General features: G+C 46.5%; 1 protein-coding gene across 10 annotated transcripts in view; it reads left to right on the top strand.

Annotated features, from left to right (window-relative positions):
• Positions 1-27,872, top strand: part of ASAP1 (ArfGAP with SH3 domain, ankyrin repeat and PH domain 1) — a 342,709-nt gene that overhangs the window by 132,281 nt on the left and 182,556 nt on the right. The window contains exon 1 of one of the 10 annotated variants that reach the window (XM_086337367.1): positions 1-27,872. This exon is cut by the window's left edge and continues 24,454 nt beyond it. The exons of the other annotated variants lie outside the window; for them this stretch is intronic. The gene's annotated coding sequence lies outside the window, so the exon portion shown is untranslated. 10 annotated transcript variants of the gene reach the window in all.

The raw sequence follows: 27,872 nt of genomic DNA, 5'->3' as shown, positions 1-27,872 counted from the left end.
GGGTTTGCTCCTCCTCATACCCTGAGGTTACTCCTGGCCGCCACCCCCTGGTCTCACATGGCAAAAAGAGGAGATGTAGGACCAGCTCAGCTCAGACCTTTGACCAGTTGATCACGTGACTCCTTGGGGATTTTGTGCTAATGACAATGGATATGGTTTCCTCTTTGCTTCAGAATTGATTTTGTGGCTGGGGGAAAAAAAAAGAAAAAAAGATTTATCAAAAGCTAAAGGGACTGTCAATGTGGGGAGAGGGCATTAAAAAAAAAAAGCCATTAACCAAATGACTGGTCGAAAGGAGTTGCTTAGGATTTATAGTGACTTGCATTAGTAGAAGTCAACAGATCTCTGAGTGAATTACTTGCTAAATAATACTTACAATAAAAGCTTAAAGGAAAAAGAGAAAGTTAACACACAGGAAGTGATTGCTGCTTGCTGGACTCCCTGCAGTTTCTATACCTAATTCTGAGTCCTCCCAAAGTCCCCATAAGGTTGGTGTTATCATTGCTGTTCCTCAGGTGAGACACCTCAGGCTTAACCAGGCTAACCTTGTTGGAGTTCTCATAGTCCGTCGGTGGCCGAATGGATCTTGGCACCAGGTTTTTCTGACCTCAGAGTCCTGCTTAAAATCATGACAAGTCACAGCTTCCCCTGGCAGTGTTAATGCTGTAGGCATAGGGTCTTGCAGAAACGTCATCTGGGAAGAAATGATGAATAGATGGAGGAGACCCATGTAAGTATGAGGACCTCAAATAGCCAGTAAAATGCTTTGGAATAGCTATGGAGGGGAGCGACTGGATACAGAGTTCTCGGCACTTGACCCCCACGTTTCCTCTCTTAGGGTGACGTGGGGACCTCTGAAACAGGTCACAGTGAAGTTCGTTTGCACGGTGGAGTCTTAATGTCACTCGAGGCTCACTTGCTAATTGTGACTTAAAGCTAGTGTAATTTGTCTGGTCTTTAGTTTCTCACTTATACAGTGGGAATGGTTAATTATTGGGTTCATTATAAGAATGAGTGACTGACTCCGTTGTGAAGTGCCTACAATGTGGTAGGAGTATCACTGGATAAAACAAGGAAAAACAGGCCAACAGTGTGCTTGATGAGCTTACCTCCTCTCTCTCTCTCTTTTAATGTATTTTATTGAAATACAGTTGATTTGCAACCAGCATACGTGTTTAGTTTTGCTTTAGCCCGTACTTTGAGAATCTCGGGCCTACAGCAACCCCAGGAGCCAGATGTGCTGTAAAACCAGCTAAGAGACGTTAGTGCCTCTGGTCATCCTGCCAGTGAGTGAGCTGAAGCCGGGATTCTGACCTGCAGCTTCTAACTCAGTCGGAGTCTGACTCTGGCGCCAGCGTGTTAGGTATCTTTGGGATCTTCCTTCTGCATTATGTATGGCTTCTTCTGTTTTTAACCCAAATACTCTTCCTTTGTTTCCTTGGTGACTTAAGTTTCTTGTCACCTTTTCACTTCAGTTCAGTGGAAGTCTTCTAAGTGCATACTTGGTTTCTCAGTGGACTTCTCTGGTGGCTCAGATGGTAGAGAATCTGCCTGGGATACAGGAGACCCAGGCTGCATCCCTGGATGAAGATCCCCTGGAGAAGGGAATGGCTACCCACTCCAGTATTCTTGCCTGGAGAATTCCATGGACACTTTTATTAGTTTTTTTTTTTTTTTCTTTTTGGCTTCCCTGGTAGCTCAGACAGTAAAGAATCTGCCTACAATGCAGGAGACCTGGGTTCAATCCCTGGGTCAGGAAGATTCCAGGGAGAAGGGAATGGCAACCCACTCTAGTATTCTTCCCTGGAGAATCCCATAGACAGAGGAGCCTGGTGGGCTACAGTGCATGAAGTCATGAAGAGTTGGACACGACTGAGCAACTTAACACTTTCACTTCACTCAGTGTTGTAGAAGCAACAAAGATGAAGTCGCGGTGGCCTCCGGCCTCCGAGAAGTTTCTATGCAGTTGTGTCTGGCCCTTTCTTTCTTCCTGGTTTTCTCCCCTTTGATGTGGTTGCCCCAGAAGATAAAGGCGCAGTGATGGTGTCCTCCAGTGACTCAGCGCTTCCTAGTCCCGGGACCCAAGCCCTGTCTTCTCCCGAGAACCATCGCTGAATAAAGAGATGAGGCATTAGACCCCCGCCCCCACCTCCCAGGTGGCGTCTGTCTCCGGGCTTGGCTGCCGTCTCCTGGCTTCTTCCTGTGGCCGCGGGTCTGGTCCCTGTGGCAGATGGCAGCGGATCTGGATAAAGAAGTTGGTTGTTCTTTTCAGTGCCCGGTAGAGGCCTGCCCTCCCGATCTGCGCTTCCTGTTTGCGTGAAGAACAGCTGGCAGTGTTGGTCTTAAAGCCAGCGTTTTCGTTTGTTTGGGATTGCTGTCTGTTCATTTTTCAGCATTTCTCTTTCAGCCTGGGAGATGGCCGTTCCTAGTGGTACATGTCCTGTGTCTGGGGAAAGTGAGCCCTCTCCTGCCCACCCCCAACACACAGAGACGCATCCCACCCCACCCCCTCTCTAAACTATACATTTCTAGCAGCCCTCGTTGTTTTCCATCATTTAGAGAATTTTCCTCCAAAACTGAGAGAATTTTCTTAAATAAGGTTGGTATAGGGTCTTCGAACTGATTAACGTGAAAAGGTATACGTGGCTTTTCACGTCTTTGGTGCCTGTGTCAGTTTGTGCGTGCATGCGCGTTGTACGTCACCTTAGACCGCCATGGCCGGCTTGTTTCGTGCATGCGCGTTGTACGTCACCTTAGACCGCCATGGCCGGCTTGTTTGTTTATATGCCTTTCTTCTCCTTTTGGAATGTCAACTCCTGGAGCTTGGAGAGTAATCAGTCAGTATTTGAATACTTACCGAGAAGCAGACTCTGGGTGTTGGGTAACCTCTGCCTTCATGGATGTCTTCGTGCAACTCTGACCCAGACATCCTACTTGGTAAATTTTATCCTATATGCAGGCTTTGTTTAGAATGGCAAAAACAGAGACTTGTACATGTCAGTTTAGTGAAGCCTGTCAATGGAATGAGCTCCCCAAGGTGGCGCAAGTGGCAAAGAGTCCGCCTGCTAGTGCAGGAGACACAAGAGACGCAGGTTTGATCCCTTGGTTGGGAAGATCCCCTGGAGAAGGAAGTGGCAACCCACTCCAGTATCTCTTGCCTGGAAAATTCCATGGACAAAGGATCCTGGTGGGCTACAGTCCATGGAGTGACGAAGAGTCAGACACAACTGAGCACGCACGCACACACAACAACATCAACAGAATACAATAAACAGCAGTACATATGCATACCTATTGGTATGGGAAAATAGTCATGCTATGTGAAGTGGAAAATAGCAGGTTATAAAACAACACAGGGAGGAGCAATCTTTTCATTTTATCTAAAAAGAAAACTTTGGAAAGATGCACTACAAGTTGCATGTTAGTTATCTCTGGATGCTGGAGTTTAAAGATGATTTTTTCATAATGGACATGTAATACCGATTTAATCAAATAAAGAGGGAAACAGAGCAAGAAAAAACACTTTAAGCTGCTCCTGCCCTGGAGTTGCGGGGCAGGAGGGGTGACTCACATCAATCTCAGTGACCACTCAGTATAGCAAATGCTTTTTCCTTCATCCAGCAACTCTCTATCGAGTGCCAACTATGCTCTGGGCACTTTTATAGGAACTCAGGCTATAGCAGTGAACACAATAGAAAGAAGTCCTTGGTTTCTTAGAGAATCAATTCTAAAACACAGTTCATCATTCATTTCTATTTAATAATGGAAATGTGTATACAGTGCTACTTAGATAACAGGGAAGGAGCAGCAAGGTATGTGGCTTAAAGTCACACTGGAATTGCCGTGGTTGTGCAGAACACAGTATTTTGTTTGTGGGTGGAATAAAGGAAGGCGCCATGCTTGGTATACATATTGAAAGACTGGGATCTTCTCCAAGAGCCGGCATTGGTACATGTCACTCCGTAGTTATTATAGGAGGTGGAGTAAGGTAGCTTCGTTAATTACTCGAGCCACTTACCATTAGGAGGGTCTGGGTAAGATGTAAATGGTTCTTTCTTGTCATGTCCTGTGTTTATGCTGGTTCTCTCATCTGGTCCCCTCATCTGAACTAATGGGCTTTTTGGCATCATCTCCTCAGATGCATCACAGGGAATGAATTTCTCCACTTAGAAGCCCCGTTATAGATTTGTCAGACAGGGTTTTGATTTAGCGATAGCACGACGTGCTTTCCAGACATAGGACGGCAAGGAGGGAGGGCCCCTGCCAGCCCTTAAGTGCAGGCGGCCCCCTTCTTAGAGGTGGAGCATCACTTTCTGAGAGATGCTCTCCTGCTGAAACCTGGACCAGATGGGGCATAAAGGACTGGACGTTGTCTCCTCGTCCCTTTCGTGGCCAAAGGAGCTGATCCAGTGGTGGCCTTTGATTTTAGGAAACCAGTTGTTGAGAAAGGGGATAGTAAGACAGGAAAAGACGTTTTCTTTTTAGGAATTAAGAGACTTTCTTATAGAATAGTCGAGTTTGAATTCCTTCTACTTGATTATCTGTTCCAGAAATTGAGAACTTGCCATGTGAATCTGGGAAATACTATGACTGTGGTTCTCATGTAATAGTGCTGGGAACTATTAAACATCCCAGGCCACACCCTGGACCAGTTAAATCCGAACCTCCAGGGGAAGGTGCTAGGTGGCAGGAGTTTAAAGCTCCCAGGTGATGCTAAGGTGCTGCTAAAACTGAGCACTTCTGCAGTGTTTTCATATCACCTACTTCTAAAAACTGGACCAAAAGTAATTATGAAGATTAGGGAATAATGTGAAAATTTTATCCTTTCCTTTAAAAGGAGAAACATACAATGGGATGAATTTACTTAGATGTCCTAAGTTGGCTTGATTTTCAGTTCCCACAATTAATTAAGGACAAAGCCACATCTGTTGTTTGCCTATTTGCAGGATCTGATCACAGATTTTTCTGGGAATCTGTAGCCCTTCTGTATTGACATGCATGTGTGTGTGTGTGTGTGTGTGTGTGATGTGCATGTGTGTGTGTGTGTGAATTGTTTAGAACTTGTAGCCATTATGTATTGACACGTGGCTGTGTGTGTGTGTGTGTGAATTCTCTCTTTATTTTGCCAAGATACTGTATGTGCTTGTCTGTTTTTCATTTTTTGTTTTGGTTACATTGTTTTTCAAGGGACTGCCTGACTCCTCCTTTAATTAACTTCCACCTCCTGCTTATGTGGCCCATTTCCCAATCCACCCTGTCTTTTGGTGGTTTTCTGTTCCACCAACAAAGATTTGTATGAAAGCTCTTTCTCCTGTTTATTTCTTTGAAGTGCATCATTTCTGGTCTTGAAATGTAATGTTTCTAAATGTGTTTTTAAAATAGGAGCTTGTTTTCCTTTGAACTCCGTTGTTGCTGCTGCAATTGTTCCTGCCCATCTGAGCTTCTTCAGCTCAGCTCTGGGAAGTTCCCCCAGTTTCCAGCTTCTTGATTACTATCTCTTTAAAACCTGAGTCATTTTGCATTTGCCCTTCGCTCGTGAAGTGCCACATTCAGTCTGCCTTTCTATCTTGTCACAATTTCTGAGGAGTGCCCGCAGTGTCTGTTTAAATAGTATAGTAGCCAAACCCCATCCATCAGTTGTTTTCTAGCCATGTCCTGTCTGGATCGGCATCTTCTAAAAAGGAGAGGGAGGGGGGCAGTCATGCCAGACAGAGCTGGCGCACAGCAGAGAGGGCAGCAGACACGTTTGCTCCTGCCGTCGGTGACTAGCATGGCTGAGTTTACTCGTGACCCACTCTTACATCCTCAGTCCTCCATGCAGACATGCAGCCCTGAAACAATGTTCTCACTGCCGGCACGTCCGAACGCTGGAAACACAACCGACAGCGTCCCTGGGCTCCGCAGAGTGCAGCCTGGGCACATCTGCCAGAGCGCAGTGCGCGACTGCCGCTGCCCTCACTCACAACCTCCCCTAGCCTCTGGGCAGACGTGCAGAGGCACAGATGTCTCCTCCTGGGCTCCTGGCCGGCCCCTACCCCGCTTTCAGGCTCTCCTCTCCATTTAGCCTGCCCTTGTTCTCCACCTTCCACAGCGCACCATTACAAAACCCTTCATTTCACCAGCAGATTTCTGTGTGTTTGTTTCTAAAGTTTGCTGTGTGTGCCAGGCACTCTGCTAGGTGCTGATTGCAAGACAGATGTGGTTTCTGCCCCCTTAACACCGATAGTCTGGTGGGGGCGGGGTGCGAACGAGTAAACAGGAATTCACAGTGAAATGTTGTCAGTGCCGTGATGGGGAGCAGGCAGGTGGTCTGGAGTCCAGAGCAGGACCCACCTGGTCCACAGAGGGTCACGGGAGGTTTTCCAGAGGAGTGACCCCTCAGCTGGGACCTGAAGCGTAGAGGTGGAAGGCAGTGGCTTTTGAGAAATCATGCCCGTTACAGCTGGAGCTTGATGGGAGACAGGGTGGTAATGAGCATGGGAAGCCAGCGGGGCTTGTCCTGAGAGCGGCAGAAAGGCTCTAGGCTGGCAGCAGGGCATTGGCGTGCTCTCTCTGCCTTTTACAGGGACCACTCCTACCAGAGTGTGGGCAGTGGATTGGAGAAGGCAGGGCTAGACGAAGGGCCATCATCACGTCCACTCAGTCGTGTTCAACTCTTTGTGACCCTTTGGACTCTAGTCCTCCAGGCTCCTCCGTCCGTGGGATTGTTCAGGCAAGAAATACTGGAATGGGTTGCCATTTCCTCCTCCAGGAGATCTTCCCAACTCAGGGGTCAAACCCCCATCTCTTGCCTCTCCTGCATTGTAGGAAGATCCTTTACTTCCCGCTGAGCCACTGGGGAAAAGAAAATGAAGGGTAACAAGTGTTTATAGACTGCTAGCGATGACCCAACAAGAGCTGTTGGTGGTCTGACCAGGAACGTGAAATGGGATGGTCAGGGCTGGAGAGACAGAGCCCCAAGCAATATCTAATCCGTGACTTCCTTCTGGGAACAAAAATGATGTCCGGTCCTGAACAGGGGGCTTGTCCTGCCCGCCTGTTACCATGTGATTTCATCAGGGTTCTACATGTCGAAAGATGCTCATAAGCTTCCTACTGATGGAAGCATCTTCATGGATGCAGCCTGTTTACAGATTCCCTGCCCTTCTCTTGGTCTCTCGATCCTTGAGCTAAAGTGTCGGGTTGCCTAGGCAGTAGAGATACTCATCAACCAGGTCTTTGTCACTTATTTAGAATCTCAGAGTCCAAGAATGTTAGAGTGGAATGAATCCTTGAAGTCCAGTGCATCCCACCCCCACCCATCCCACCCCCCTGTTTACCTGTGAATATGTGGCACCCAGAGAAGAAAAATGACTTGCTTAAACTCCTAGATAGAACTGGGACTAAAACCCAGCTGTCTTAGCTCCCAGTCAGGTGATTTGGGGGGCTGACAGCTGTCCCCCCAGTTTAACTGCAGAAATGTGTCTCTTTGACAGTGTTCCTCTCACTCACTCTCAGCTGAGTGGACTGCAGTGTGTGACAGGTGGATAAATCAAGGCTGGTCTTGGGTGTCACCTTCTTTGAAGACCACAAGCTCTTCTGTAAAGAACAGTGTGAATGTTATCCTCCAGCCCTGCTTTTCTTTTTCATTTTCACTCTGTGATGTCTTCATTTCTGACAGCAGTGAACTTAGATCCTGGGTTCCCCTTTCTGAAGCCACTTGATGAGCGGCAAAGAGTGGCAGGCCCCTGGGCTTCTCTTGGGCTTTGTTGTGCTGAGAGGTGGTCCCACTGCGTTTCTGTCACAGATAGCCCAGGTTTGGGAGTCAGACTGGCTAGAATCCCACCTCTGCCACTTGTCCGCTAGGCAGCTTTTTCTTGGGTGAAATAGGGACAGTGATATTTAATTAATTGGGCTTCCCCGATGGTACTAGTGGTAAAGAGTGCCGGAGACACTGGAGTCATGGGGTTCGATCCCTGGGTCAGGAAGATCCCCTGGAGAAGGGCATGGCAACCCACTCCGGTATTGTTGCCTGGGGAATCCCATGGACAGAGGAGCCTGGCAGGCTGCATTCGAGGGGGTTGCAAAGAGTCGGACTGATCATGCACTAAAGCTAATGAGAACACAGACTCTAAAATACAATAGATGTGAAGAAAGCCAGCACCGTGCCTGCGACATAGATGATGTTCAGTAAGTGGTGACTCTGTTGACACTGGATTATTGCTGTCCTGTCTTCACTGCATTTGCCCAAACTGTAATCCAGCCAGCACACGCCTGTTTACCACCAGCTGCCCTCGAGTCATTACCCTGATGGACTCCTGTTTCCACCCTTCCAGAAGGTCGATCTGAGCTCTGTCTTCTCCCTGAGGAGGGTGTCTTTCTCACCCTCCCTGAACCGTGTCACTTAACCTTCAAAGCTGTGTGACTGTGGAGATTAAATAAGACCCCTGGCCTGGGAGGGGGCTCCAGCCTTAGTCACAAGGGCCCGAAGCAGAGGAGCAGATAGAGCATATGTGGGAGCAAGTTGTTGCTGCTTTGGAAGCTAACTCAAATTTTTTTTTTTTTTAAGTATTTGTATGCTCAGAAGAGACACATGACTGATTACAATGAAAGGTTAAAAAGGAAGAAGAAGGAGGACTGGACTTGGTGGTACAGAGCCTTGAATCCTTCCTAGATGCGGGATCCTAGAATGGCAGGTGGTTAATATTCGAGGCCAGGACAAGGAAATGTAGTGCAGGATGTGATCAGCCTAGCTTCTGCTCAGCTAGAGTGACAAAGACTTGGCAGAAGGAAAAAAGAGGAAAGTGAGGGTGGAAATACCAAGTTTAAATAATGCAGAGGATTCATGCTAGAATTTCGCCCTGGAGGAAGCGTGAGAATGACACAGTGTTGAGTGAGGTGTTCCCAGAGCTGAGGGTGCCTCTCGGGAACCAAGACACCTGGTTTTTAAGCAGAGGAGCGTCCAGGTGCAAAACCTTTTATATCTGGCATCCCTGGGTTGTGAAGATCCTTCTGAGGAGAGAGGAGGGCCCCCGCACCACCGGAACGCCTCTGGGCTGGGGTTGCGAGGTCAGCAGGGGGCCCTGTTGCTCATTCCAGGAGAATCCAGCAGTATCTTTTTAAAAATAATAATTATTATTTATTTGGTTTTGGTTGTGCTGGGTCTCCGTTGCTGTGTGGGCTTTTCCCTAGTTGCAGGGAGTAGGAGCTCGTCTCCAGTTGCGGTGTTCCGGCTTCTCGCCGCGGTGTCTTCTCTTGTTTCAGAGCCCAGGCTCAGTTGTCCCGGTGCACAGGCTTAGTTGCTCCACGGCACGTGCGATCTTCCCAGATCCAGAATCGAACTCGAGTCTCCTGCACTGGCAGGCGGATTCTTCCCCACTGAGCCCCCACCAGGGAAGCCCCCAGCAGGGCCTTTGGTTGGTGGTGTTTGGGGAACTAAGAGGAAGGGCTTTGGGAGGTGAAAGTGGGACAGGAGGGGGAAGAAAGTCTTTTTTTTTTTTTTTTTGATAGGGCCTAGCTTTTAAACTTCGGAGAAGGCAGTGGCACCCCACTCCAGTACTCTTGCCTGGAAAATCCCATGGATGGAGGAGTCTGGTGGGCTGCAGTCCATGGGGTCGCGAAGAGTCGGACATGACTGAGCGACTTCCCTTTCACTTTTCATTTCCATGCATTGGAGAAGGAAATGGCAACCCACTCCAGTGTTCTTGCCTGGAGAATCCCAGGGACGGAGGAGCCTGGTGGGCTGCCATCTATGGGGTCGCACAGAGTTGGATATGATTGAAGCGACTTAGCAGCAGCAGCAGCAGCTCTTAAACTTAATATATTTAACTTTGAAATGTAGCACAGCTGGGAATTGGTCCAAAATGTTCCTGAAATCTCCATGACACCTAGTTAAGGGCTGATTTAAAATTAAAAAAAAAAAATTCTTCTTGGGTCACAGCTTCAGGATATTTTTAGGAACCTTCTGAAGCCAGTGGCAGCACAAATGATAACCCAGCATCAAGCGCACCTCATGTACGTCTGCCAGCTTACGGTTTGTTAGGAAAGCCTTTCTGCTCCCAGGGATCAGTCACAGTAACTAGTTACTCAGTCGTGTCCGGCTCCTTTGTGACCACGTGGACGCCCAGGCTCCTCTGTCCATGGGATTTCCCAGGCAAGAATATTAGAATGGGTTGCCGTTTGCTACTCTTGAGGGATAGGACTTGCATCTCCTGCATTGGCAGGTGGATTCTTTACCACTGAGCCACCTGGGAAGCCCTTTGTAGACTTTATCTCACTTTAATTTCTCAGTGACTACAGGGCATATATTGTTATTTTGTTTATTTATTTATTTTAGCTGAGGGAGGTGACGCTAAGGATTTTTGTGTAGCTTGTCCAGGGTCACAAGTCTAGTATGTCCCAAAACATAATCAGACAGAATTCTGTCTGATTTGGGAACCACTGCTTTTTCCACAGTCCTTCTTGGGTAATCATTGTGATACAGTATTTGCAGCAACAACAAAAAAAGTTACCTTCAGGACTTTAAATCCATCTGGGAGAAAATTTAGGACATTTTTAATATTCCCCTGTCTGTTATATGCTACGCCCTGTCCACATGCCTTTAAATTGGATTTGATCATCTTTTTGACTTCCAAATATGTTAGTTTTACAAAGAAGGCATCTCATCATCTTTTTAAAGGCTTCTATTCTCCTCCAAGATAAACCAGAGAGTCACTTGTAATTTGCCTCGGTAATTGGACTGTGACTTTCAATGGCAGCTGGAGTTGGCCTTTTGCTGACTTGAGTCGTGTTCAAGTAATTCTCTGTTCTCATTAGCCAAGTAGGACATGGAACTCTTAACACTGTTCCCCTAGAAGCAGCAAGAAGGCGGCCCTCATACGGGAGAAGAGACGTTGGCTTTGTGGACGTCCACAGTGCCTTTAAATACATTCAGCTCACTTTAAACACACTGTCTCGTGTCTTCCTTTCAACTTCGCAGGAAGCTGCAGTTGCTACCTGCCTGGTGGAGGTGCAGAAAGGGTTAGCAGCACCACCCAGCTGACATGTGGTGTGGGCTTGGGATGCAAACCCAGCTCTGTCCAGCTCTTGCATGTTTCTCTCTGTGTGAGGGATGCCCAGGTGGGTCAAGGAGATGACAGAGGCCCCAGGAGGAACGGCGCTGCCTTTCTGGGCACTAGTTCCAGGTCACAGAACTCTTGCAGTGGGCAGTAGGCTGTTGGGTTTTGGTCGTTGGATGGAGATACTCTCTGTAATTGGGGGCTTCCCAGGTGGTGCTTGTGGTTAAAGAATCTGCCTGCCAATGCAGGATGCAGGAGACTTAAGACACTCGGGTTCAGTCTCTGGGTTGGGAAGATCGCCTGGAGGAGGGCATGGCAACCCACTCCAGTGTTCTTGCCTGGAGAATCCCATGGACAGAGGAGCCTGGTGGGCTCCAGTGCACGGGGTTGCAAAGCTCTGACCCTGAGCATGCACACACACTCTATAGATGAGGGAAGAACAGACAGCCTAGCAGCAGCGTTTCTTTGTGTGGACTGCGTCTTGTGCTGTGCTGCTCCTGTGTCCTCACCTGCAGCATGTGGGTGTTCATGCGTGCTTCGTGTGGTTACCATGAGGATCGAGATGTGAGATGGTGACGGGCAGCGTGATCAGAGGGCACCTGGCACTTCCTCGGGGGTTCCAGTCTCAGGGGTGGGTGGGCGAAGCTGTCTGCTGTGCCCTCCTCAGCCCCTGGGCCACTCAAGGCACAGATGTGGTGTGTGTCCACTAAATGCTGGACATTCCCGCTTCACTCACTGCACAGCTCTGTGCCAGGTGAGGGACACTCCCGCTTCACTCACTGCACAGCTCTGTGCCAGGTGGGGCATTTATCATCCCGGGGGAGTTTATAGTCTCAGGAGATACATGCTCCTCTACCAAGAAAAAAAATCAGAGAAAGTGACCCAGTGGTGAGTGGTGGTCAGGTGGTGACCATTGCGGAGCGGAGTGCAGAGCTGACTTGGAAAGCCTCCCAGCTCCGTGGCTGACTGTGCTGGGGTGGGGGTGGGGTCCTTACCACTACAGGCTCTGCTGTCAGAATTGGACCTCGTGCTGCTGCAGAATCTGATGTCTTGTCACCACTCTGTGACTGGAGGGTGATTTACTGTGTCATGAGGCTGTTTGGTTTCAGGAAGTGATGGTTTACTGGAGCGTAGGAATTGGTACTTTGGCCACCTGACGCCAAGAGCCAACTCACTGGAAAAGAGCCTGACCCTGGGAAAGATTGAAGGCAACGGGAGAAAGGGAGACAGAGGATGAGATGGTTGGGTGGCATCACCGACTCAATGGACATGACTTTGAGCCACTCCAGGAGGTTATGAAGGACAGGGAAGCCTGGCATGCTGCAGCCCAGCACGGTCTTGCAGAGAGTCAGATGCAACTTAGCAACTGAACGACAACAGGAATGGGTGTTCACAGTTGGGAAAGAGCTAGCAATTAAAGAGCTACTTCAGCTGGGTGACTGAATCCACTCTTAGCCAGTGGGGCAGCCACACATTGATTTTTAAAGCACCTGGGGGCCAGCAGCGTCAACGTCACCGGGGAGCTTCTTAGAAACGCTGAACCCGAGTCTCCACTCTAGACCTAGTGAATCAGAGTTTGGAGTTTAATAAAATCTCCAGGTGTTTGTGTGCAGTCTGGGGACCAAACTTTGGGAAAGACGGAGCCATTCTATAGACCGCAAGCCTAGGAACGAGAGTGTTGTTTGTTGAATGACCCAGGGGTTGAACCTGGGTCTCCTGAATTGCAAATAGCTTCTTTACCACCTGAGCCAGCCACAGGACTGCCAGTCAGGGCCACCTTTCTCACTTTTTAGTACTTGCCAAGTATTTTAAGCAACAGAATTCCAGACTGAGCTGCATAAATATGGATTACTGATGAAAACAATAGTATCTAGCATTAAAAACCCATTTATATCCATCCTCTTCTCTGATCACATAGCCTTCTTGTGAGATAGTCAGATCTCTGCTTTGTAGATAATAAAACCAAAAGCACAGAGAGGTTATGTGACATACCCAGAGTCACACAGTAAAATCACTAGCAGTATTTGAACTGTGGTCTTAAAACAACCGGTTCAGACCTTGCTTTTTTTAAAAATCATATAATGTTTTAATAGTGAGATACAAGAAATCCTCCATCAGGGCCATGGCTTTGTGTAAGTGCACTTACGCAGAAGGAATGTGAAAAAGTTCTAAGTGGGAAACAATCTGGGCCAGGGACGGAATTCTGTAGGAATCGACTTCTAGAAAGTTTCGTGACTATCCTGGCTTAGAGCCAGGAACAGTAAGACACTTTCCCTCTCCCCTTGGCTTACCATTCACCTCCAACTCTTCAGTGAAGCCCAGCTCAGGGGGGTCCTGCTCTGTAGAACCTTCCCTCCGGGGAGGGACGGATTGCTGGTTCCTCCATTAGCGTTCTGGGCTTCCCTCATAGTTCAGTTGGTAAAGAATCTGCCTGCAATGCGGGTAAACCTGGGTTCAATCCCTGGGTTGGGAAGATCCCCTGGAGAAGGAAATGGCCACCCACTCCACTATTCTTGCCTGGAGAATCCCAGATGGAGGAGCCTGGCAGAGTACAGTCCATGGGTTTACATGAATTGGACATGACTTAGCAGCTAAACCACCACCACCATTCATGTTTCATTTGTGCTTCTGTTACAAAAAGGATCACTGCATCTTAACTACTTGTCGTATTACCCATCTACCCAGATAGCCTGTATAAGCTCCTTAGGAACCAAGAGAGTCCCAATTCACCATTATAGCCCCAGAACCTGGTTTATTTTGGCCCTTCATGCATCCGTGGTGGCTCAGGTGGTAAAGAAGCTATTTGCAATTCAGGAGACCCAGGTTCAACCCCTGGGTCAAGAAAATCCCCTGAAGGAGGGCATGGCTGTCCACTCCAGTATTCTTACCTAGGAAATCCTGTGATCCTGGAAGCCTGGCAGGCCATAATCCACAGAGTTGCAAAGAGGCGGACACGGCTGAGCAACTAACATTATAGTTTTCACATGTTGAATGTATGAATGCGTGCATGCATGATCTAGATGCGGTTTTCACCCACCCCACCCCACCCCCATTTTCTGCTTTTTAAGGATTTTTAAGAGCATCTGGCATGTTGGGGGCAGGAAGTGTATGGGTGGGAGATAAAACTCAAATTTTTAGTTTGGCTTCTTTTCAGCGGCTTTTGGGAAAGCATTTTAAGGAAGAGAGGGGGATTCACTTGGGCTTGAGGGTGATCTGGTCCATTACAGTGAATAAACAGGCATGGACTTGAGCTGCACTTACGTGAAATGCTTGCACATTGTCTTCTCAGGGTCCTCTTGTAAGCAGTGGAATGTAACAAGTGATTCTGGGAAGTTCAGGATTTACCAGGCTTTTCCACCGTTTGGGGGACTCTGACTATAGTGCCTTGGGATCTAATGAATTAACTCATGTCTGAAGATACAAGTCGGGGTGAATTTTACCTCCTAATAACTAAATGGTGGGAGGAGGCTCTGACTGCTTTTTCAGAGTGTATGCAACATACTCATTTGTTCACGCCACTGATTCACAGCATTTATTTATTTATTCCTCCACTGTCTATGTCTCATTTGTCAGCCTTACCTCCCCTTTCTCCCCTCTTTCTGCTCCCTCCTCCCCTCATCTCTGTAATCCCTGGGAGCCTGAGGGCAACTGGAAGCTAATCAGCATTTTTGCCCCGTGGGCATTACCATCTCACGTCTTCCGTTTTTCTTTCTCGAGGACATCGAGGGGAAGTGGCAGAAGGTGACTGTCTGCAGCCCTTTTCTCTTAATGAGGATAGTCAGCCCCTCAGTGGGGATGGGCGCAGGCACGAGGGAGCCGACGAACCAGAAACTGTTGGCTGAGGTCTTAGGAAATTATTTTTTCTGAAATTCATCCACTTGGAATATATACACTAGCAATTGTCTATTTCTGCCTCCAGAATTTGTCTTTGAGTGTCAATCCTGGTTTCATCTCTTGAGTTTTTTCAATAGGAGAATTTGATATTCACATTCTAAGAGCACTCTGTAATGTTTCCACTTACATACCAGTCTGCCTCGTTTTTTTGGCTGGAAGGGTATGTGAATATATCCAAGAACCCGAGGTTCATTTTTAGTTGCGGCAGAAGCCAGCCCCATGGGAAAAGTCAGGATAACTGGATTCCTGAAATGGTAGCTTGGCAACTCTTCTTTTCTCTTCCTCAGCCTGCAAAGCGTTCACTGGTTTTAGAAGATAAGTGGCTCCTACTTGTGCAGGTCTTCTGTAGAAGGATGCCTTGAATGTGTCGGGAGCCCTTGTAGTCTTCCCTTGACCCCAGGCCAGATGTCACCAGCCTAGAAGCGCATCACAGCAAAGGAAGAATAGTGTATTTCATGTGTGTGCGCGCACCCGCTTTATCATATCCAGCTCTTTAGCGGCCCCATGGACTATAGACTACGAGGTTCCTCTGTCGGTGGGATTTTCCAGGCAGGAATACTGGAGAGGGTTGCCATTTCTGCCTTTGGGGGATCTTCCCGACCTAGGGATCAAACCCACGTCTCTTGTGTCTCCTGTATTGGCAGGCGGATTCTTTACCACTGAGCCACCTGGGAAGCTCTGTGTATTTGATTCCACTAAAATTGATCATGTCTTCCTGGTACAAGGAAAGGAAGAAGTAGCGTCCTGTGTGTGCATATGAAAGTTTTGTGGTTCAAAGCACCTGCAAGGAAATTGTCCCAAGGCACAGACCAGCAAGGGGTTTGGGATTGAAAAGTCTTGTAGCCTGGGAGAAAGGACCACCATTGGAATGAGGAATGTCTGGAAAGAGTTAGGGGGTTCTTTATGAAATCAGGCACACACCCTGTAGAGGATGAGGCTATACAAGGGCCTCCCCTAGCCCAGACTCAGGCAAACTCCTGTTTCCAGCAAGGCTTCCTCAGCTGTCCCATGAAATCCTAAAAAACCTGGGTTGAAAGGGCAACCTGGGATCTCTAGATGAAGGTGGTTAATGCATATCTGTTTGTTTGACGCACAGAGCAGACTTCAGAACGTCAGGGTGCCCAGTTTGTAAGAGCCGGCTGAGCTGGTAAGTATAGGGCTACAGGAGACTGCAGCTGCAGGCAAAGTGTTTCCTGTTAAGCATGGGCAGGGAGGTCAGACCTGGCAGAGGGGCTCTGTGTCCTCTTAAAAACATCCCCTTTTATTTAATTATTTAATATTATTTATTTATTATTTATGTATTATATATTTTATTATTATTTATTATTATAAAATAATAAAATAATAATAAATGAGGGGTGCTTTTCTACAGCAGCTGTTGCAAAAGAAGGGCATTATTTCTGAGGAGTCAGTTCTGGGGAACCAAGGTAAGGAATGGTGCTCTTGAGGTCAGATACTACAACCAGAAAGATTAAAAATAGATGAAAAGTCCAAGTTTAATCAGAAAAAAAGCCACTGATAAAATGTCTCAAACAGTTTCCAGCTTGGTTGAGGAGGTAAATTTACTATATTTGCATTAATTAGCAGGAGAGCCATTTAGCGTCAATGGAGCCCTCTGGATGGTGAGATTTGCCCACAGATCTGGGCTTCCAGTCTCTGGTCCTCAGAGTTTATATCTCCATCAAACTGTTTCCCCTGGGGTGGGAGAATTAGCCCAGCGAGCCCTCCCCGCCAAATCATTTGGCCTCCCTTCTCAAAGACAGATATGCAGACAGATGGGTGGACGGACGGATTAGATAAGATTCATCAAAGGGTATGCCCGAATGAGTGGGTTTATGTCACCCTCTCCACTGGCACTCATTCTGTCTGTTCAAGCTCCTGCTCATCGGAAGTGCCCTCACCAGCCCCATATTGTCGATTATTCCCCAGCATCCTTCAACTGGTCGTTCCATCCCTCTATACTTCCATCCACCAGCCAGTATTTCCCTGCCAAGCACTAGGCCTCAGGCAAGAAATAGACAAGGAAAGATCTATGGGTCAGTCCCTGACCTCTGAGTGCCTATGCAATTGAGCTTTGTTCAGTTGGAATCAAATAATTCTGCTCATTAGCCTCTGATGTCCCTCAGGCTGCACTCGTCTCTGTTTCTGTTGGGTTCCTTGGGGTCCCCTCACCAGGAACACACTCGCGGCCCTTCTCCGAGCAGCGCCCTTCAGGGGCTCCCTCCAGGCTCACGCTGCACCCTCTCCCCGCCCCACTTCCCACAGCCCTTCCTCCTCTGTCACCCATGCCTTCAGCTTGAAGGCCCACGCTCTCCTGAGCTGTGTCTTCCCTCTGTCAGTCTCTCATCTTGCTCCTTCATTGGTGCCAGAGTTAACGTTCCCCAAGGGCACGGACTTTTGCTTCCCTGTTGTTTCATGACAGTGAGGACACAGCCATTAAGGCTGTCTGCTCATTTGTGCATTTGCTTAGATAGCTCTCAGCAGGTTTTCAAGCTCGGGAAGTCTGATGCTGTCAATGCGATCACCTGCTCAGTCCACGTGTAAATAGGAGCCTGAAGGTGCCAGAAGCTGACCTGTGCACATACTTACTGTGTATCAAGCAAGCCTTCTTCATGCTCTGCGGGCTTTGACTGAAGTCTGCACAGCAAGCTTCATTTTCCTGAGGAAGGAAACGCAGCATGCAGCGATAAGTGTCTTGTTCAAGCAGGATTAAAACCTCAGGAATTCTGGCCTCCAGACACCATCAGTACATGAAAGAGTTGCCTGCCGTGACTCCCAGATTTTGTGAACGCTACTTTTTTTTTTTTAATATGAAACAAAAGTGATGGGCTTGGCCTGTGACCAGAAATAGAATCTCACACACACGATGAGATAGACATCAGAGAAATGAAACCTCAGCCAGCTTTGTTTTTAGTTAATTGAGAATAGCTTTGTCAACCGCTTTGTAGTAACTTTTGATTACTGTCCCATTTTCACTCAACTGTACCTCAGTTTATAGAAAAAAAAGAACAAAACCATTTTCACAAAAGCTCACGGTTAGTGTCCTAGGACAGGTAGGGTGCTGTACCTCGGGTGTCCTGGTTTCAGGAGCTTGCTCTGCCCTTTGATACGTGAGACCTGTGCTTCTCTGAGTTTATTTTTCTCCTCTGGAAAATCAAGATGGTAATTGACCCGGCAGATTTCTCATGAGCATTCAGAGAGGTAACACACGTCGCCTGCCAGGTCCGTGCTTGGCACACAGTAGGTCCTCAGAAATGGTGGCTACAAAGAGCAGAATTTTCAGAATCCTGTCATTAGCAAGCAGTTATCTTCTGATTTCCAGTAGTTATTGAGTTCATTATTACATCTGTGCCTCTAAGGCCTTGACTGCCTGTTTTGTTTTTGTTTATTTCTAGTCAATATATGGATCACTGTACGGCTGAAAAACATCATAAAGTTACAGCAGAGACTAAAGGAAGCAAGCCTTCCACTGTGATCCACATAAACATTTCATGTTTTTAAAGAAAGTCTGGCTATTGCCTATGGAACACAAAAACTGCTATCAGCTTTATTCCAACTGTATTTGAATGCCAGAGTGACACTAATCATGGACCCCTTCCCAGAACTTTCAGAAAAACAAAGCCAACCTGTTGTGTCTGTTTAGTTGGCCACGGATGTCAGGGTTGCGATTGGCTGGGTATTTTCGCTGCTACACACACGATGACTGTTTCTGATTCAGCAACTAAAACAAAAATTTTTTTTTAGAAGGTGACTCTCGAATAGGCAGATATGATTATAATTACATTTTCCTTCATCTTATTTAGACCACCAGACATGATTCTAATGATAAGATCATTTTGTTTGGGCCAGCGTACATAAAATTCTCTTCATTCATGAAAGTCTGTCCTGGCTAGTGGTGGCACTGAAACAGGATTTTGTTTTGTTTTGTTTTTTAAGACTTAATGGTTCAAAACTGTGAGTATTCTGTCTCCTTGTGTGTGTTTCTGAAAGTTGCATGAGGAGGGTAGGCTATTCAGTGTCGTTAATGGTATGTCCTAGTTTTTATTCTGCTAATCCTTTCCCATCTTGCTTCCTGTCGGAAAGTGAGTATGGATTGCCAAACCCTCCTTTTCTTTTCGATCTCGTGTTCCCTGAAGTAACCCCCTCCAAATCTTATAGTCAAGGATGGCTCAGCTGTTAAGGAACCACTAGGACCATCACTGTTAGAGACTGGTCTGTACTTTGATGGGTCATGAGTAGAGTGTGGGATGGGAGGTTTTCCCATTCCTCTTTCACAGGCATTAGGACCAGTCTTCGTGGGCAGCCCCCTGCACAGGACAGGTGGGTAAAGGGAGGAGAAAGGATTGATCAGTTTCAGTACCTTCTAGGAGGTAACATCTTCTGTATCGGGGGAGGGGACACCAGGAACGATGCCTTATCCCTTGCAGAGCGGTCATGCACGGCCAGTGGTTGCTGAGATACATAAACTACATTGCTCCATTATCCCTCCCTCCCTCCCTACTTCCCTCCCAGGACCACAACTTAATTCTCAGTCTTCATGGGGTCGCCATGGTTCATTGTCACTGGTTCCCAGACATAACCAAAGGAAGTCGTTCATCTTGTCTAGAGGTGACGCTTATCTTCATAGATCCTAGCTACACCTTGGCTCGTCCCCTCCAGTTTATTGCTGTTCTTAAAATACATAAGATAACTTTAGCCACCTGCTGCGAAAGGCTGACTCATTGGAAAAGACCCTGATCCTGTGAAAGATTGAAGGCAAAAGGAGAAGGGGATGACAGAGGATGAGATGATTAGACAGCATCACCAACTCAGTGGACTTGAATTTTTGAGCAAACTCCAGGAGATAGTGAATGACAGAAGAGACTGGTCTGCTGCAGCCCATAGGGTTGCAGAGTCAGACACGATTTAGCGACTGAACAACAACAATAATATAAAATACAGGTCATCTTACCTAACATCTTTCTTGGGCTCCCCATCACCTTTACTGAAAATCTGGCTCCCGTTTCTGTCTTTCTGGCCTTCAGTTGAGCCTCATGCCCGGTGGACTGAATTACTGTATGATCAGTTGAATCCAATATAGATACAGTTTTGGGGGGTCTGGCTATTTTGGGATGCTTATTTGCCCAATTTTCCTTCGTCTACTCTCACTGCTCCAGTGTTTTGAGATCTTGGATTATGATCACTACGGTTCTGAAGGGAAAAAAAAAACAAAAAACATGTTTTTTTAAAGACATTCTTTAGGGCCCCCAAACTCTTAAGAACTCTTAAGAAACACTGCACATACAACTGGCCACTACAGTCTTTTTCTGGGGAGGGATCCTGTCCATGAGACCCTCTGCCTTCCATGTCAGTGAACTGGGAATTAGGGAGGATGTGATGGAGGTGGGTCTAACAGAGCCATCCTGGTCACACTCGATCCTCCACGAGGTTGCTGTCGATACAGCCAGTGAAATAGTCATCCCTCGGGGCTGTCCAGACCAGTGCTCTGCGGTTTCTGGGGACTTCCTACATCACTCGAGTCTCTGATTGCCTAACCTGAAGCTCCTAACACTAATGTGTTCGTGAAAACTTTTGCTTTTTGTCCAAACATGGGTTTCTCCTGAGACGTGACACCATTTTTTTAAGGCCTTTTGTCTTTGTGGGAGTTTATCACGCTCTTCTGTTGAGGCAGCTACTGACAGTAATTCTGCTTGGCCCACCAGAGTAGGTCTGAATTCCTCGGCCTGGTTTTAAGGGCCTTGCCGTCCGACTGTTCCTCCTGTGCCCGGTCGCCCCCAGGACTGTCTGTCCTTAGCAGGCCAGTGTCCTCAAGCACTGTCCCTACACCTCCTTGCCTTGACACGGCCTCTCAACTCCTCTCCAGCGTCTGCATCCTTTAAAGCTAATCCCAGGCTCCACGTTCTCCGCACAGAGGTCTCTACCATCCAGCCTGCCTGGGTGTGGTCGTCTTCTCACCGACTGTAGTTACCGCAGAGCTCATGAACTGGTGGCCCTCTTGCCGCGTCCAGCCCACAGATGTTTTGTGTTTCCACCAAATTTGACTTAGTTGCTAACTTTTAAGTGTCGGGAAATTTCACATAAGTATTGGATTTCTGGCTTGTTTTGAAAAACCAGAGAATCCTATAATACTGAACTCTCTCATATGGCAAAAGCCAGCTAAAGCTGCTTAATTAGTGGCTGCTTTTTTTTTTTTTTTTTAATGGCAAATGTTACTGGTTTGCCATAGTCATGCCCCCTCCGTGTAAAACTAACCAAACTTGCTTCTCTCATTAACATTATTACCTTGGCTCTGGTACGCATTTGTCTTTGTGGTCCTTTGGTTTCTAGCCTGTATCATCGTTACCCCTCTCCTCTCTGTTTCTTCAAATTGTTATTTGTGTGATTTTCATGAGAGTAGGATGCATGGGCTTTTTTCCCACCAAATCTAATTTCCCCAAGAGGGTCCATACTCTGATGGGTAACTCTTCTACCAGATCAGTAATTGGTTTCGATATTTTAGCTTGAATGCCATGGTTGATGTACACAGGGCAGAATATTTTTTTCTTATTTAATCTACCCTACCTGGCTTTTGCAGCATCTCAAATCCTCGATACACTAATGCGATCCTACACAGGTTCCATGCAATACATCTCAGCACCTCTGGGACAAGGCAGAGCAAAGAGCCATGGAGGGTGAGCCCTAGTTAGAGACAAAGAGGGGAAGGGATGTGTCTTTTTTCTAGCCTTTAAGCATTGGTTGTGGCATCAGCTTCCACAGCAAATTCCCTGGTCCAATTTAGATGTATCTCTGTTGGATTTATTGAGCACTTCCTTTTCTGTCTGTGGACTTCTTGAGGTCAGGGAGCGTGCTTACTTATTTTTTCTATTCTTAGCACCTAAAACAAGACAGACAACTAAGGAAATAATTGGTAAAGGGAGCATATGTGAATGTGTTTCATTTTTTCCCAACTTGTTTATGGGTCTTTTTTGCCTCTTTCTGTAAGTCCTCATGTGGTCCCTTTTGGGAGTAGGCTTTTTTCTCTTTGATAACCATTTGTATTACAGAAAATGGAAAGACACTTGAAGTATTTAGCCTTTCAATTTGCCAAATAGGGATCTTATTAAGTGTTCCTATAATTACATTCACAAGTCAGGATTGATAATGGATATCCATGAAGCGTGCCTAAGACACCAGTTTCATTGCACTGGATAGACCTTAAGCAGTTTCCGATGGGATTTTTTAAAGATTTTAATTCCGTTGTTTTTGCAAATAGAGTGAAAATAAGCCTTTTTTTTTTTTCAAAAAGGAAGGATTAATATACAAATACAAATGAGGTGTGTAGTTTTGACTAAGATACCTGAAAATTACGGAGTCACAATACCCTTTTGTTTGTGTTTCTCCTTTTTCCCCTATTTGGTGAATTAAGTAAAGAAATGATTATTTGTCAGATACATTATTGAATCCCTGGAACACCGTAATTGCAGGGTCTCAGATACTTTGACGGCGTGATCAAATCAGATTGGATTGTAGTTAAGCTCTACTGCAAAATGTGGAACACACACGTGTGATGCAGAATGAGTTGATGTTTGCCAGGACTGTGTATCTTGATTGCTGGGTTCCCTACATGTCATCATACAGTTGTGTCTCAGAACAGAATAAATCAAGTTGCTTAAAAAAAAAAAAAAAACCTCTATTTTTAAACTTATGCTACATCTTCCAGCCTGAAAAACTAAACCAGTACATTGGTTGTAGATCCATAGTCTCCACCCCGAGATAGAAGCCCCTCTTCTCAGAAGGGTCTGGCATAATTAAGAAATCAAGAACCAGACAAGTCCCCAACCCTGTTGTAAATTTTTTAATTCAGTTAATAAGCATATATCTGTCTTTCTATGGGGGGGTGGGGGGGCGGGAACCAACCCATAAACAGTAATGGGATTGACCATAAAGAGATTTGTAAAAACTTGAAGCAGAGAGAAAAGCCATAATTAGTAGAGAAATGCTGTTTCTGTTGACTTGTAGATCCCTAAGACTGGTCACTTCCTTTTATTGAGTGGTGGGCTTGCTTACGTGACCTCTTGAGGTACATATCATTTCTGGTTTTACAAATGAGGTCATTGAGTCCATCAAGATGAATTAACGTAGACAAAATCTTACAGACCCAGACTGTCTGACCCTAAGCCTCTGTTCTCTTCTACTGACCAACACTGCCACCAAAAATGAGGTATTTTCATGTATATATATATATATATATATATATACACACAGAGACATAGTCTAAACCTTTTTGTTATTTAAAAAAGTAATGTGTTGTTTTATGTTGGGAAGATCCCCTGGGCAAGGAAATGGCAACCCACTCCTGTATTCTTGCCTGGGAAATGCCATAGACAAAGAAGCCTGTTGGGCTACAGTCCATGGGGTCGCAGGAGTCGGACATGACTTAGCAGCTAAACCTCCACCACCATATGTTACTTGGAAAAAGTGATTCTCTAAATGCAAGTATTCATTCACTCATTCTTAGACACACCAGCGGCTGTTAGAGCACATGTATACTGGGTGACTTTAAATGGAACGATGCTATTAACACCCAGCAGCAGGGGACTGACCGACAAACCTGCATTTCCTCGTTTCTTTTTAAATTTCAGTGGAAATTGAAAAGTCGTTGAATTCTAATGTAGAAAGTTAAATACACTTTTGGTACTCTTCCCAGCTCTGAATAAATAACCCTTCTGAATTTTAAGTAACTGAATCATTTCTGTTATTTTATTCAAGCAGAATCTCTGATGAGTATTTATATACCTCTTCTCTCGCTTTTCTGCTGCCTTTTATTGGCTTGGATAAATATCTCTGGCCCAAAGCTGGACGAGTTTATTAGTGTGACAGAATTACATTGCATGGATCATGCTCTGAGAAAAGTTTCAGTCCAGATACTGAAAGTGCTGGCATGATTGATTCCCGTCTATCATGGTTGACTGGATGCCCAAAACTCCTTCCAGGAGCAGTGCTGACTTGTGAAGACTTAGTTGTCAAAAGAAGCCAGTACCACTATCTCAGTTAGACTATTTGCACACAATGCCCACAGTTCGGGGTGGGTGGAGTACAATCACAATTGATTATACAGCATACCACTTTCCTAATCTTGTTCTCTGGGCCGGAGGTCAGTTACCAGTTCTCTGCTGGATTCTTCTGACATCCATAGATGAGTACAGAAGGTAGAAAGGGAACACTAAGGAGAATTCGAGAGGGCACGGATGAGATCATTGCTTTTTCCAAGTTTATCTGTGCTACTCACTGGCCTGATGATTTTTTTTTAAGGCCCCTCAATCCCTTTGACTCTTGGTTTCCTCCTGAGCAAAACAAAGGCAAGAGCATCAGCTCTGTGTCTCTCTCTCTTTTTTTTCTTTTAATGTGGACCATTTTAAAAGCTGTTGAATTTGTTACAATATTGTTTCTGTTTTATGTTGTTTTGGGAGGGGCGAGGAATGTAGGACCTTAGTTCCAGGACCAGGGATTGAGCCTGCATGGCTTGCCTTAGGCGGCGAAGTCCTAACCCCTGGACTGCCAGGCAAGTCCCTGTATGTCTTTTTAATGACCAAGGCACACACAAGTGCCGTTTTTTAACGGTGGAAAGTTACTGAACTGAGACACAAACTCAGGTTTCTAAATCTGGTACATAGTTGATGTTCACTGATAAGTTATTTCCCATCTCCTCTTTTTCAGCCTTGGGTTTTATGTTGGTTATTGGTTCACGGGGGCATTGGATTCCACACAAAGTAGGATCCCTCTTAGGGGAGGAGGCCCCAGACAGCTCAGGGGATCAGCTCCCCACTTCCCACCATACACTCTTTTTTCTCTGCTCTCACTTCTGTTTTTTTCCTTTCTCTCTCTCCTACTTCATATCTTCCTCCATCTGATCTCTCTTACAGAAATGATAGAATATTTTTAGAGTTGAGCACCATCTAGGAGGGCTTCCCTGGTGGTTAAGAGGTTAAAGCGTCTGCCTGCAATGCGGGAGACCCAGGTTGGATCCCTGGGTTGGGAAGATCCCCTGGAGAAGGAAATGGCAACCCACTCCAATATTCTTGCCTGGAGAATCCCATGGAGGGAAGAGCCTGGTAGGCTACAGTCCACGGGGTTGCAAAGAGTCAGACACGACTGAGCTACTTCACTTTTCACCATCTAGGAATCATCCGGTCAAATCTATTTGTTTTACAGATGAGGGAGCTAAAATCAAGAGGTCAGTTCCCTGCCCAAGAGCACACAACTGGCAAGCAGCCAGGCTGGAGAAGCCCATAGGTGCAGTTGCAAAAGCAGCTCTGTTTTCACCACATCATGCTGCTTTGAAAATTTGTTCCCATGGAAGGGGCTCCCCAGCCCCCACTTAAAAACATGGTTAAATATTTCCGCAGAAGTGGATTTCTGACACCTGCCGTTAACATTCTGTGCAGTGTCAGCCAGGTTCTCACATCCCCAGTTGTGTCCATGGCTCCGAGAAGTGGCTTGTGGCAGAAGGTGTGGGTAACTTCAAAACCCCTAACACTGGGTGTATGATTCAGACCTTACATGAGAAGAGAATAATTTCCTCTGCCTCCCCCATGTATTTCTGAGCTAAAAATGCAACCACAGAGTTCAGAGGAAGGTGTAGGATTTATGCTCTTCTGTTAACTTTCTTTTCTCTCTCAGTCTCACTGGGGATCAAGTGCTGCAGTTTTGGGGGTTTTGTTTTTACTTGACAAGCAGGTAGACTGAGTCAGAAACCTGTATCTGTTCCACTCCTTAAGAGCTGGGTGACCTTCTAGAACTCCTCTCACTTCAGCTGTCTCATCTGTGAGAAGGGTTTGCAGGTTCCTGTCTTGTATGTCTCAGAGGGTTGTTTTGAATCAACTAATGGAGGAGGAAGGGCTTTTGTAAACATGCCAAAGGCCGATTGTGGGGGCTTTTATGAAGAGACTTTATGAGATAAAAGAGCCTGATGAAAAGAGCCGACCCGTTGGAAAAGACTCTGATGCTGGGAAAGACTGAGGGCAAGAGGAGAAGGGGGCAACAGAGGATGAGATGGTTGGATGGCATCACCGACTCAAAGGACATGAGTTTGGGCAAGGTCCAGGAGATAGTGAAGGACAGGGAAGCCTGGTGTGCTGCAGTCCACGGGGTTGCGAAGAGTTGGACACAACTTAGTGACTAAACAACAACAATAAAAGACGTGGGTTTGAGTTCTGGTTCTGACCCAGCTTGGGACTGAGCTAAGTGAGAGGATGCTGGCGGACTCAGAAGCAATGGCTGACTCTCTTGCGTTCCCATCCTGTGTGGTTTAACACAGATATTTGATACATATGGATCAAATATCCTAGGAATTGTTGGGGATATTTTTGTCCTTTATCACTCATCTCTTCTGTCATGTGTCTTGATCTGATAAGTGTGCTCCCTAGCTACAAGACCCGATGGTATGTATTCAAGAAAAGAAAAAGAAAGAAAAAACAAAAGAAGGAAAAAGAAACATTGATTTGCATGGAAGACTTGCAGAGAAAGAGGAATATTTTCTCATTGGCAGATACTGTCTTTATGTGTTTCTGATGAAACAGAAGCCAACGAGTCTCTGGTTTATTTCTTTGTTTCTCCCCTGACACTGTTGATGTCAGCAAAAAAATTCAGTTTGTTTTTTGGCGAGGGCCCTGTTTTCCTTTTCCATTTAGCACAGGAATGGTGGCTTCTATCTGCCACACCACCTAAAATAATAAAATATGTCTAGAATGTGGGATGTGACTACAGCTCTGTGTGGTTAGATCTGTCCTAAAGACCTGGGCTGAGAAAATACTCTTGGAGATGCCTGTGTGAGCGCAGCGCCCGACATGCGTCCCTCTGCCTAGTAATTACTTAACGGTGCTTGTTCCCTCAGGACCCTCTCCTTCAAACCCTGGGAGGACGTCAGGAACCCGTGCACAGTCTTAGGACGTTGGTGCTGATGTACACGTGTTAACACGGCCCTTTTAATTGTGTGTGGGGGGGTGGGTTTCCCACACACTCAGGCGTTCTCTTCTCTTGGCACCTCTCCGAGAAGCAGTCTGCTCAAGATTTCTCGCTCTTGTTGCTAAGAGCGCGTTTCCTCGCCTTTCTGAGCTCCGCCCTGCGGGGCGGGCTTCCCACCTGTCCTTCCCTCTCTCTGCCTGTTGGTTCCGGGCAGTCTGGGTACCGCCGTGCTCGACAGGCCCACTCGTTGTCTCAGGCAGCAGACACATGCAGAAACTCCTGTGAGAAATCTCACAGAAATCATTCCCAAAGTGGGGCTAATGGCTGCCTGTTTACCATGTTCGCTGAAGCATTTACTCTTCAGATACAGATGCAGAACTGTTTCTGTATCTGTCCTTCCTTTATGCTCACCCTCCAGACTCTCTGTCTTGGCTAGTGGATTCTGAGCACTGTGACCCTCATCTCAGACATCTGTCATGAGAACACCGAGTGTCATGCTGCTTACTTTCTGTTTGCATCTTTTTTTTAATTTTTGTTGGACTAACAAGATGGGGTTGTCCAAACATTTTTTTTCCTTGTGGCAAACATGGAATTGATACTTTGAACTTGTTTTTGTTGCATTGTAATGAGTTTTCTGGTTCTTTCACTTCAACTCAACTGTAGCTGTTGGATCTTTTTTGTTTTAAACTCATTGGACGTGGAGAGTTGGCGTGGCTTAGGGTCATTGGTGGGTTATTGTTTTTATTTGGGGGCGTTTTTTTGCGGGGAGGGGCAGTGAGGAGCCACGCCAGGGAACCTGAGCCTGTGGGATCTTAGTTCCCTGATCAAGGGTCGAGCCCGCACCCTGGCAGTGAAAGCATCATGTCCTAACCACTGGACCGCCAAGGAATCCCCTGGTGTTTTTCTGTTGCCTCTGGAAGTCGTCTCGCTCATTTCTTACATCCTTGTGGCAAAGTGGTTATCGCAGGGGAGTACTGTGGAGGTGAACGGCCAGACCAG

This window comes from Bos grunniens, chromosome 14 (assembly GCF_055505025.1).
Source record: "Bos grunniens cultivar Pamir isolate PY7600 chromosome 14, Bosgru_T2T1.0, whole genome shotgun sequence".
NCBI classification, from domain to species: Eukaryota; Metazoa; Chordata; class Mammalia; order Artiodactyla; family Bovidae; genus Bos; species Bos grunniens.
This window is presented reverse-complemented; position numbering and strand designations above follow the sequence as displayed.